Raw genomic sequence first — 12228 nt, 5'->3', positions numbered from 1 at the left:
TTGAAGGTCTTTGAGTCCTCTTTCCAACACCACCAAGTTTGCTAAATTTTGATCTCCGAGTAAAATGTTATGCTCGTTTGAGTGAAGCCTCTCTAGTTAAGACATTTCGTCTGTTTGAGAAAAGGGTATTTTAGTCTTGAGTAGTTCTTGAGTTTTAGCTTCATTCTTTAACAATGGAGGTTTCGAGTTCTTGAGGTGAGGGTCTTGAGAATGAGTGGTGTTTCCTGATAGAATTTGGGTGGATTTCAATGAATTCGTGTTGATTTTGTGGATCAAAGAGAGTTTGGAAGTAACCAATCGATTCTAGATGAGTTAGGACCCGAAATTAGCAAGAAAATTCATCGGATTTCAGGGTTCGGGGTGGGGCAATGCGCCACCAAGGCGCCAGAAGGGCTAGCGCACTGCGCCTGCAATGCGCCCCAAATGGTCCTCAGTACTTTGAGGCAGAGCACCCTGCACCATGCAATCCGCTAGGGTCGTCAGGCCCTTTTTTTCTCTGTCTTTCGTCCCGTATGCATTCTTTCAAATCATGTTTACGTTCTCTTCTTGATTAACTCTTAAAGTCTTCATTAATCCTTGAGAGATCCTTCATGTCCTAATCACATGTCTTAAATTCCATTTCAAATTAAAGAAAAGTTAAGAGGAAAGTTCAAGAGGTCCTTTTTTAGTCATTTTGACAAGTCTTTCGCAATTAACTATAGATTTGAACTAAGTCTTGAGAAAATAAATATAAGAATGAGATGGGTTGTATTCGTGATTGAAAAAGAATATGAGGGAGCTAAGTATTGCATTGAGGTCCTTGAGTCGATTCGTTCATGTCTATATTCCAGCATGAACCCTCTGAATTGAGTAATCTTGAGATGAGTAGTATCGTTGAGTTCTGAGTATTGAGTTCCTATATTGTAATTGAGATCCTTGAGTTGCTTTGTTCATGTCTATATTTCAACATGAACTCTATGTCGAGTTATAAATCTTGAGAATCCTTTAAAGCCAAAATTTGTGTTTTAAACTAAGGTTTTGAGGAAAATTTAAAGAGACATTTTTAGTAAAGTTTAAGGGAACTAAGTGTTCTCAAATGTATCATTTTTTACATTGAAAAAAAAACTTCGATTTCTAAAAAGAGTTTATGAGTTCAAAGATATTTTAGAGTAGTTACCTCTTTGAAGAGGATAGTTTGAGAAATTATCTCAAACCAGAGAAAGTGTGTGATACATTAGAGTATGAGTATATATTATTGAGAGTAGTATTGAGCACCGATATGGGGACCAAGAATGGTTCTCAAGTGACGGCCATGTTCAAGGTGTAGGTTTGGGTTGTGACATAAATATATGGTGACCTCGGAACAACAAATAGAAGATAATCATAACCTAACAACAAAAGATGTAGTACCATTACAAATCCAGAGCAATCTGATTCAACAATATTTGAATGGATACATAAAATATAGTCAGACTCTGTGTGGAGTTTGGAGTTAATTTTAAGGGATGTGAAGGAAAAGAAAAGGAGATGCTGACGAAGATAAAGAGAAATAAAAAAGGAGATAGGGGAAAACAAAGTGAATTGGGTAATGACAAAAGAAGAGATTTACAAGAATTGAAAAGTTTACAACTGGACACAAAAATCATGAGTAATGGTTCTAGGATTAGAGGGGGGTATCTGGCCATGGATCAATGAATGTGAACATAATATCCTGGAACGTAAGGGGGCTAAACTGCAAGAGAAAAAGAAGTATGATTAAAAATTTGTTGAAGATCTGGAAAACTGATGTAGTATGTCTCCAAGAGACAAATCTGGAAGGGGAAATTGCAAACTATGTCAAAGAAATATGGGGTAGCAGATAGGCTGATCATGTGCAAATGGAAGCAAGTGGGACAAGGGGAGGGATTGTCATAATGTGGGGCAAAAAAAGTTGGGAAGGGGTGGTTAGTAGTGTGGAAAATACTTAGTGTCTTGCACTTATCAGGATTGAATTATGATCTTAACTGGCACATCGCAAGCGTGTATGCGCCAAACGACACTATAGAAAGAGAGGAAACATGGTGGGAATTGGGGGCAACTAGGGGTTTAATCAATGTCCTTGGGATTTATGTGGGGATTTTAACATAGATACCCATTTGAAAAGGTCAATTGTAATAGAATCAACACATCAATGACACAATTCTCAAAGTTTATTGAGGATATAGAATTGATGGATCTACAATTAGCCGGAGGAAATTACACTTGGAGGAGAGGAGAGACACACAATACAACTGCCAGACTTGACAAATTCCTATTCTCAGAGGATTGGGATTCAACCTTCAGAAACATCAAACAATCAGTGATGTAGAAGATAGTATCAGACCATGCTCCAATACTTCTACAATGCGGAAAATGGGAGGTGACCAAGTCATATTTCAAATTTAAAAATTGGTGGTTAAAATATAGAGGGTTTCAATAACAGAATACGGAGCTGGTGGGAATCTTTCAACTTCCGTGGCAAACCTGATTTCATCCTGGAATCAAAATTGAGGGCCTTGAAAGACAAGCACAAAAAATGGAATAGAACAATCAATGGTAATCTGAAACAATAAAAATAAAAAGTCTTGAAACAGTTCACTGACCTTGAAATCATACAAGAACAAAGAAATTTGGAGGAATGAGAGATAGTTTCTAAAGTGGCACTCAATTCAGAGTTTGAAGAGATAACAAACCACGAGGAAACAACCTGGAGTAAAGATCTAGGGCAACTTGGCTCAAAGAAGGGGATAGAAACACATTTTTTTTCCATAAAATAGCTAATGCACAGAAGAGAGTTAACACAATTGATGAGCTAAAAATCAATGAGGTGTTGGTGACTGAACTAGAAGAGGTGAAAAAGGTGATAATTGAGTATTATGAAAATTTGTACTCAGAAACTAAAGATTATAGGGCTGACTTGAATATAAGAGATTGTTTTGTGATCGATGAAGAAGACAACAATATGCTGACAACCCCCTTTGAAGAACAGGAAATCATAGATGCCATAAGATCCTATGATGGGGACAAAGCACCAAGACTGGATGACTTCACAATGGATTTCTTCAACCACTGCTGGAACATCAAAAGTAATGAGGTAGTGGCAGAAATTAAGGCTTTTCACAGGGAAGGGACTTTTGTGAAAAGCATAAATGTTACCTTTATAACATTAATTCCAAAAAAGGTAGGAGCAATGGAGCTTAATGATTTTAGACTCATAATTCTTGTGTGTGTGTGTGGGGGGGGGTATATAAAATCATTGTGAAGGTCCTAGTAGAAAGGTTGAAAAGAGTGACACAAAAGCTTGTAGACAGGCAACAAATAGCTTTCATCAAGAACAGACAGATCACAGATGCAGTGCTGGTGGAAAATGAGTGTGTAAACTCAAGATAAAAAGACAAAAAAACAAGGGGATTCTATGTAAAGTGGACATCCAGAAAGCATATGATCACCTAAATTGGGACTTCTTAATGAATATGCTACAGAGGATGGATTTTGGTTCAAAGTGGCTCATATCAACACAGTAAAGTTCTCAAATTTGATAAACAGAAGTCCATGTGGCATTTTCTCCTCTGTAGGTGTTTAAGGCAAGGGGATCCACTATCCTCTTTCCTTTTCATCATCTCTATGGAGGGACTAAGCAACCTAATGCAAACAACAAAAATCAGAGGATAGTTCAGAGGGTTTTGTGGTGCCATATGGGAACAAATGTTAATTCTCAGAGTTATTTTCAACATCTTTGCAGTTTCTGATTTGCACATAAACTGGGGTAAAAGTTTCATATACCCAGCTAATACAGTGCCAAACATTGAAGATCTAGTAGAAAAATTAGGGGGAAAGTGGGTGAACTCCCAACCACGTACCTGGGAATTCCCTTAGGAACTAAGAGCAAGTCCAAGAACATATGGAGTGGTGTAATAGAAATAAGTGAAAAAAGATTAGCAAACTGAAAAAGCCAATACCTATCCTCTGGTGGCAGACTCAATTTGATAAGCAGTGTAATAGACTCTACTCGTTCATATATGATGTCACTCTTTCCTACCCAGCTAGTGTTACTAACAAACTAGATATTGTTAGGAGGAACTTCATATGGAAAGGAAGTGAAGACAAGAAGAAATATCATTGAAATGGAAGGAGCTACTGGAAAGCAAGAAATGAGGGGGCTTAAACATTAAAGAGCTAGATAGACATAACAAAATTCTGATGATGAAGTGGTTATAGAAGTTTGCATCTCCAGAAGAAGCTCTATGGAAAAAAGTGATCAGTTCAAAGTATGGCATGCAGGATAGATGGATGACATAGGAGGTGACAACTCCTTATAATTGTAGTGTATGGAGATCCATCAGGAAGTTATGACAACTAGTTTCAACAAGAACGAGTTACAAAGTTGGAATGGAGAGAATGTGGCTTTCTAAAAGGATATATGGTGTGGGCAATGGCCTTTGAAGCAAATTTTCCCTAAACTTTACAACTTATACCAGGCTGAGGATGCTATTGTGGCTGAACTATGGACAAGACAGGGCTAGAATTTTCACCTAAGAAGGAATTTAAATGATTGGGAGGTGACCTTTGTAGCAGATTTTCGGAATACAGTCCCTCAAATCTCAACCTTACATAAGTAAAGGACAACTTGGTGTGGAAGGTGGATATCAAATGTATTTTCACTGTCAGGTCTGCTTACAAAGATCTAACAAAGAAAATATTCCTCACTCATGAAAACGTTAACAAGAGGAAACACAATCTATGCTCTAGATGCTATCTATGTGAAGAACAAATAAAGACAGTCAACCATCTCTTTTTGCATTGTAAATGGACAGACCAACTATGACAGATGTTCATACATAAGAGGAAGATCAGGTGGGTGAAACCTGGAGAATCAAAGAAGTGCTAAGAAGTTGGAACAATGATGGTAATGCAAGAAGAAAGGAGGAGAGATGGAAAGATGGTTCCCACATATATCTGGTGGACCATATGGAAAGAGAGAAATCAAATATGTTTTGAAGGCAAAAAGAGCCACATACAGAAGATCAAGACAGACTGCTTAGCCCTTGACTATTTTTGGAATATACAAGTAATTATAGACAACACAGAGTGTTTTTAATGCAATTGACTGGCTGTAATTAGAATATTAGAATTTTGTAAAGAAACAACTTTTGTGATGGGGGACTAACACCTATGAATATATAGAAATAAAGTTTACCATTCTAAAAAAAAATGAATAAAATAATGTATACTTAATCAAAATAATTCATATTTTCTATTTATACTGTTGATTAATACCTTGTGCTGAAAATAAATATGAAATAATGTATACTTAATCAAAATTTCTAAATAATAAAATAATTTATATTTTCTGTTAAATATTTTAGTGTATAGGGTATAGTAATTAGTAGATGGCTTTTTTTTTAAATTTTTTTTAAGGGATTGGTAAAATAATTCTTCCTATTAATTTTGGTCATCCTGATTCCTGAAAAACCAAGGAGAAGATCTGGGAAATTGCTTCAGAAATGGCTCCTAAGCCCAAAGAGAAAGCAAAGGCATCTGCAGCAGCAGCAGCCCCTGTTATATCAATTGAAGATCTCTTCACTTCGCTTAATCGCCACATCCAACGATCCGAGTATGAGCAAGCCGTCAAAGTTTCCGATCAGAGTAAGTTCCTTTTAAGCTATAATTTCATCTATCTGTAATATTCCAGTGTAAAGCATTTGATGATTTTTATTTGAAGTTCTTGCGGCTGCGCCTGGAGATGAGGATGCGATACGGTGTAAAGTAGTGGCGTTAGTGAAAGCAGATTCTATAGAAGAAGCTTTGGTTGCTATTAAAGACTCTAGCAAAAAGGGTTCTCTTGATCTTAGCTTCTTTAAGGTAATGCCTATTGCACTATATATAATTTAAAGGTGATTGGAAATTAGGAATTATGCACGCATATATATATCTAGAGATTTTGGTTTTGCTTTGACATTGAAATTGGAAAATGGTGCTTAGGCGAGTTTGGTATGACATAAATTTTCGACTGAAGAAGTTACTTTTCGTGTTTGATATCTGAGAAAACATTTTGTATTATGAGGGTGGACAACTGACTTCTCTATGTAATTGTACATTACAACACTCTCTAAATCTCTCCATGTCACTTGCCCCAACCAACACTTCTACAATATTACTCCCTCTTGTCCAATTTATGTGATCTTTTTATTTCACACAGAGTTTAAGAAAGAAATGATTTTGAAACTTGTGGTTTAAAACAAGCCATAGATATTTCTGGCTATAAATGGTCTCACTAAGGGTAAAGTTAGAAGTTCAAAGTTAATATTCTAAGTATAGAAAAAGTGTCATTCTTCTTGGGACATACTAAAAAGTAAAAGATAATTTGAGATGGTGGGAGTATATGTCTTTAGTACTCAAAATCACCAAAGCACTAATCTATTCTTTTGGTGAAGTAAATAAATTGTATTAAAGACTGAAGAGGCATCAAGAGGATGCAGAGTTACAAAGCATCTAACTGTTAGGTTCAGGGAATAACTATATGAAGCTAAAAACTAAGCAAAAACCTGTAAAACAACAGTCTAAATATAACCCCAAGACCACTGCTAAGTCAGGACTCAGGGTCAAGGAGCTAATAAAATCCAAAAAATTGTCAACACTGTTTACAGGGGAGTTAAAATGCCTACTAAACATACTAACTAGACATCTAGCATTTAGAGTACTTGTAGGAGTTGAAATTCCATCAAAGCATCCGCTATTCCTTTCCTTAGAAATACACGAAAAAATTGCTACTGGGATCATTCTCCAAATCCTTTTGATGGTTTCATCAACTCTCCAGAGTATCCAACTTTCATAGTTGTCTTTGATGGAATAGGGCATGACCCATTAGAGGCCAAGCACAGAGAAAATAGATGCCAAATGTCAGCTGTTACTGAGCAATGCAGAAAGAGGTGGTTGACAGATTCATTATTCCGCTTGCAAAAGAAGCATCTGTTCGTCAAGGATGATAACTTCTCTTTCTGAGATTGTCTTGTGTCGGGCATTTCCTATGGAGTGCTGTCCATGTGAAGCAACTAATTTTTGAAAGGCTGTTTAGTCCTTCAAAGAAAGGGGAGCCTTGGAGTAATTGGTAAAGTTGCTGCCATGTGACCAGGAGGTCACGGGTTCAAGCCTTGGAAACAGCCTCTGGCAGAAATGCAAGGTAAAGCTACGTACAATAGGCCCTTGTGGTCGGGCCCTTCCATGGACCCTGCACATAGCGGGAGCTTTAGTGGACCGGGCTGCCCTTCTTTTTTGTCTAGTCCTCCAAGCACGTTTTCAAGGCCAAGCTTCAAGAATTCCATTACTGAGAGCATCCTTGTTTGTAACATTCTTTCATAGTGTTAACTCCCTTCTTAGAGTTGCCCAATAGGATCCTATGTTTGGAGGTAGTATCCAGATTGTGTTCTTCCAAAGCCCCAAGGAGGATGAGTAAATCATTCATTTCTCAATCCTGTAGGATTCTTCTGGAAACTACACTCTGGTTGCATCTTTGTTGCTAGCTATCTGAAGAAGTCTTGGAAAGGAAACCTTCACTGTAGTGTCCCCAAATCATAAATCATCCCAAAATTTGACATTGAGTCCATTGCCAGCTTTGAAGGGAACTTTCTGAGAAAATTCATCTTCTATATACTAATGTGTTTCCAGACCTAAACTCCATGTGGTTTCACTGCCTCTCTTGGGATACCAGTGGTTTTGAGCATCATATTTGGCAACAATAATGTCATTCCAGTAACCTGCCTCAGGTTGGCTAAACCTCCATAGCCATTTCATTACTAATATGAAGCTTCAAATCTTTGATCCCCAAGCCTTTCCCAAGGCTTAGGAAGAGTCACAATTTGCCATTTAACCTAAGGACATTTGTGATTAACTATTTCCTTCCCATAGGAATCTTCTTTTGAGGCTGTCTATTTGTGTTTTATGGCTGAACTTGGCATATGAAATAGAGACAAAATGTAAATGGGGATGCTATCAAGGACACTGTTGATTATGGTGAGCCTACCACCTAGAGACAGGCACCGACTCTCCATGTTGCATGCCTTTTCTCCATTTTTTCTGTAACTCCATTCCATATCTCAAACTGATTTGAATTTAGCACCTAATGGTAAATCCGACGTAGATAGTGGGGAGAGAGCCCATATTGCAGCTGAGTATGTCCACTGACTCTTCTAAGATAATTTATTGGATAACTTTTTTTTTTTTTTATAACCGAGAAATTTGTCTGGGACCCGCCCTTTGGACCAATCATAGCCTTCTAAACTCGGTGGATAATGTGCCCGCCCCTCTACCCTTCTCCGCTTAAATACCGGGCTTCGCTTTGCATGGTGTGGGGCTTGAACCTGTGACCTGAGCCACAAATCCTCCACCTTTTGCCACTTGAAGCCTTTTTCGAGCATATTGATATGTAGACCAGAGATAGACTCAAAAGACCATTCGAGTGATGTTGAGATTGTGGACTGTCTGCTCCACAAAAAATCAAAGTATCATCTACATAGAGCAAATGAGAAACAATGATAGTGGTGGAGGGTTTCCTGCCAACCTGGAACCCTCGAATCCATTGGAGCTCTTTAACCTTCGCCAGCATTTGAGTGAGCCCCCTTCCATTGCCAGAATAAACAAAAAGGGGGAGAGAGGGTCTCCCTGCCTGCGACCCTTTTGAGGAGAAAAAACCGCCACACGGATACTATTAACCAAAACGGAGAATTTTACAGTTGAAATACAAAAATATATCCACCTTATACATCTATTTTTTTTTTTTTGATGACAACCTTATACATCTATTTCCAAACGCCATCTTCTTCAATGTACCAATTAAATAAGCCCAATTTAATTGGTCAAAGGCCTTTTCTATGTTCAGCTTGTATAGAAGGTCAGTATCTCCAGTTTTGAGCTTCCAATCAAGAACCTCATTGGCAATCATGGAGGCATCAGCGACTTGCCTATTTTTCATGAAAGCACTTTGCTGTCCAGAAATCAATTTTGTCACCACTTTTGTCAATTTTTCAGCTAGAACTTTAGTCACTAGCTTGTACACACTACCTATTAAGCTGATGAGTTTAAAATCTCTCAGCTCCACAACTCCCTTCTTCTTTGGGATGAGAGCAATAAAAGAAGCACTGCCGGACCTTACCATCTGACAGTTGTGGATAATGTTGAAAGCACGCATCATGTCATCCTTGATGAAACTCCAGGATTTCTGAAAGAAGGCCATGGTGAACCCTTCAGGGCCTGGGGTGGGGCTCTGTCTGGGGCACAAGTAGGGGTGTTCACGACAACAACACACCTCGTGTAATCTACAAAGTGGAGTCGGGGGAGGGTAAAGTGTACGCAGACCTTACCACTACCTTAGAGGTAGAGAGGCAGTTTCTGATAGACTAAACCAATTAACCAAATCGATTAAATAAACTGATTTTTATTTGGGTTTGACTTGGTTTTTCATTTTTAAAAACTGATAATATTTGGTTTTGTTCAAAAAAATCGAAGAAATACCCGAACGGAACCAACAAATATATACATATTTTTATAATTATATATACATAATATTATTTTTATGAACAATTCTATCTTATATATGTTTTCATCAAAATTTACTTATAATTTAGTGATATTTAAGTAAAACAATAACAAAAGACTTGATAATCCTCAAAGTTGGCCTAGTCATCCCAGCCCCCAAGTCATTTTGATTTTCCTCTGTCTCCTTTGTTCTCTGTCTCAAACTTAGAGTTGTGGTAATCCTGTGTAGTGGCAAGTTGCTGTTATTTGTTGCATAAGTTTTTGTTTGTAATCTCACTTGATTAATATTATATTCTCTTACAGGATTTAGCAGAGTGAGGATATGAATTATATTATGTTGGTAAATGTAATTGCATACTTTGTTCTTGTTTAACCATATAAGATCAAATCCCTCCAAGGTTTGCAGGGCCATAACGAGTAGCTTGTGGGTTGTTTGGTTATCCTTTATTTGCTAACTAATTTTATTTTCATGTATGATTCATCGTAATGTCCTTCAGGTTCCTTAGCTTTTGTGTGAACATAAAATCTGGGGTACCCACAACTGTGTAAGAGTTCCACCAATCTTTCAGCATATCTATGAAACCATCAGATTGTAACCACATCTTCTCGAATTTAAAATATGAGGGTGATGCTACCCGATCCCCAATTTCCAGAATAATTGGCTTATGATCCGAGAACACCATGGGCATGGTATGCTGCTTAATGGCTTTGAACATTTCACTCCATTCAGGGGAGATTAAAACTCTGTCAATTGTTGAGGCTTGGGAAAGCTCCTCCACTCTTGACCAGGTCTACTGTGCTCCTTGTAGTAGAGGGTCAAATGTCAATCAACTCCAAATCTAGGATGATGTTTGAGAAGCCCCTCATGGCATGTTATTACCAATCTTTGAGAAAAGGGAAGAGGAAAAAGAGAAGAAGGTACAATGTATGTTGTTAAGCTAGTTAGGATACTCTTACCAAAGTTCGATTTCCCAGGATGTTAGAGGCAGTGATTTTTTCATCTGATAGTCTCGTATTGTATACCTGAATGATATGATTACAATTGAAACATCCTTATGGCTTCCTCCCATGGGCAATTCCAACTATGAAGTAGGAAGTATAATAGGAAATATACGAGCAGTCATCAGTCCCTGATCTTTCTTACAGGGGATAGCTAATCATTTCATAAGCTTCTTTTCAGTACCAAGCTAGCTTTGGGTTGTTCCAGCACCATCTTTATGCAAATTATTTACATATTTTTGTCTTATGCTTACTGAGTATCTCCTCTACTTGATGAAAAGAAAAATAAGTTCCTTTCTCTTCAATTCTGGATTTTGGTTCTCTCATTAACATTTTCCCTTTTTCATTGTCATGCTTTCTTTGAAAAGGGATATTGCTTATATCGGCAAAATAAATTGGAGGAGGCTTTAGAGTCCTTGAAGGGGCAAGAAGGAAGTACTGAGTCAATGCTGTTGGAATCTCAGATTTTGTATCGTATAGGAAAGATGGGTGCATCTGTCGATATTTATCAAAAGCTCCCAAAGTCTACTATAGATTCCTTGGAGATAAATCTTGTTGCTGGTCTGGTTTCTGCTGGTAGGTCTTCTGAAGTGCAAGGAACCTTGGATGCACTGAGAGTTAAAGCAACTAGCAGTTTTGAATTGGCTTACAATACTGCCTGCTCTTTAATTGAAAGGGAGAAATACAAAGATGCAGAACAACTGTTATTGTCAGCTCGAAGGCAAGTTTGACGCTAATAAGCTCTTCATAACATCATGAAAAAATTGGATTCAGTTGGTCCTGACTTGCTTTATTTGTATGACTTTTATCCATTTTCTTAACACTTGATGATGCACAATCTATGACTATTAAAAAACATCAGATATTTCCTCGCTTGGAAGTTATTTTGGAGGGTTTAAGTTGGCATCAAGATGTACTTACGTTAGCAATTGATATGTTCTTGTCTCTATGAACTTAAGGAGAATCTTAAGCATCTCTTATTTTCTTATATGGGCTTAACTTTTTGTTGGTTTGTTAACCCTTTAGTAATAATAGACTAACAATTTAGAACTAGTCTAATTGAAAAGATGTGCCATTACAGTCAAAAAGTGTTTGTATGTTGGGGGTTAAAATGTCTGCAAAGCTGCTATATCTTCTTATTTGTTGTATGTGTGAGAAATATATGGGAAAAATATTATTGAATTGTGTATCTAAATAGTTACATTGAGACCCTATTTATAGACACTACATTGGAATCCTTTTCCAACTAGGATTCCTATTCCTATTCCTATTCCAATTCTAAGTAGGAAATACTTATTTCTATTCTAACACTCCCCCTCAAGCTGGTGCATACAAATCATATGTACCTAGCTTGTTACAGATGTAATTAATACGAGGACATGTGAGAGACTTGGTGAAGATATCTGCAAGCCAATCATTTGACTTCACAAATTTTGTAACAATATCTCCCGAGAGTATCTTTTCTCTGACAAAGTGACAGTCAATCTCAATGTGCTTAGTCCTTTCATGAAACACTGGATTTGATGCGATATGAAGAGCCGCTTGATTATCACACACAAGTTCCATCTGATCAATTTTGCCAAATTTTAGTTCTCCCAGCAACTGTTTGATCCAAACTAGCTCACAAGTTGCTGTCGCCATTGCTCGATATTTTGATTCTGCACTAGATCGAGCAACCACACTTTGTTTCTTACTCTTCCA

General features: G+C 37.4%; 1 pseudogene; it reads left to right on the top strand.

Moving 5' to 3' along the window:
- The first annotated feature begins 5410 nt into the window (after window positions 1–5410).
- Window positions 5411–12228, top strand: part of LOC102595810 (signal recognition particle subunit SRP72-like) — a 66577-nt pseudogene continuing 59759 nt past the window's right edge.

This window comes from Solanum tuberosum, unplaced genomic scaffold, assembly GCF_000226075.1.
Source record: "Solanum tuberosum cultivar DM 1-3 516 R44 unplaced genomic scaffold, SolTub_3.0 scf00015, whole genome shotgun sequence".
In the NCBI taxonomy this organism is placed as follows: Eukaryota; Viridiplantae; Streptophyta; class Magnoliopsida; order Solanales; family Solanaceae; genus Solanum; species Solanum tuberosum.
The sequence above is the reverse complement of the archived record's forward strand: the minus strand, read 5'-3'. Positions and strand labels throughout refer to the sequence as shown.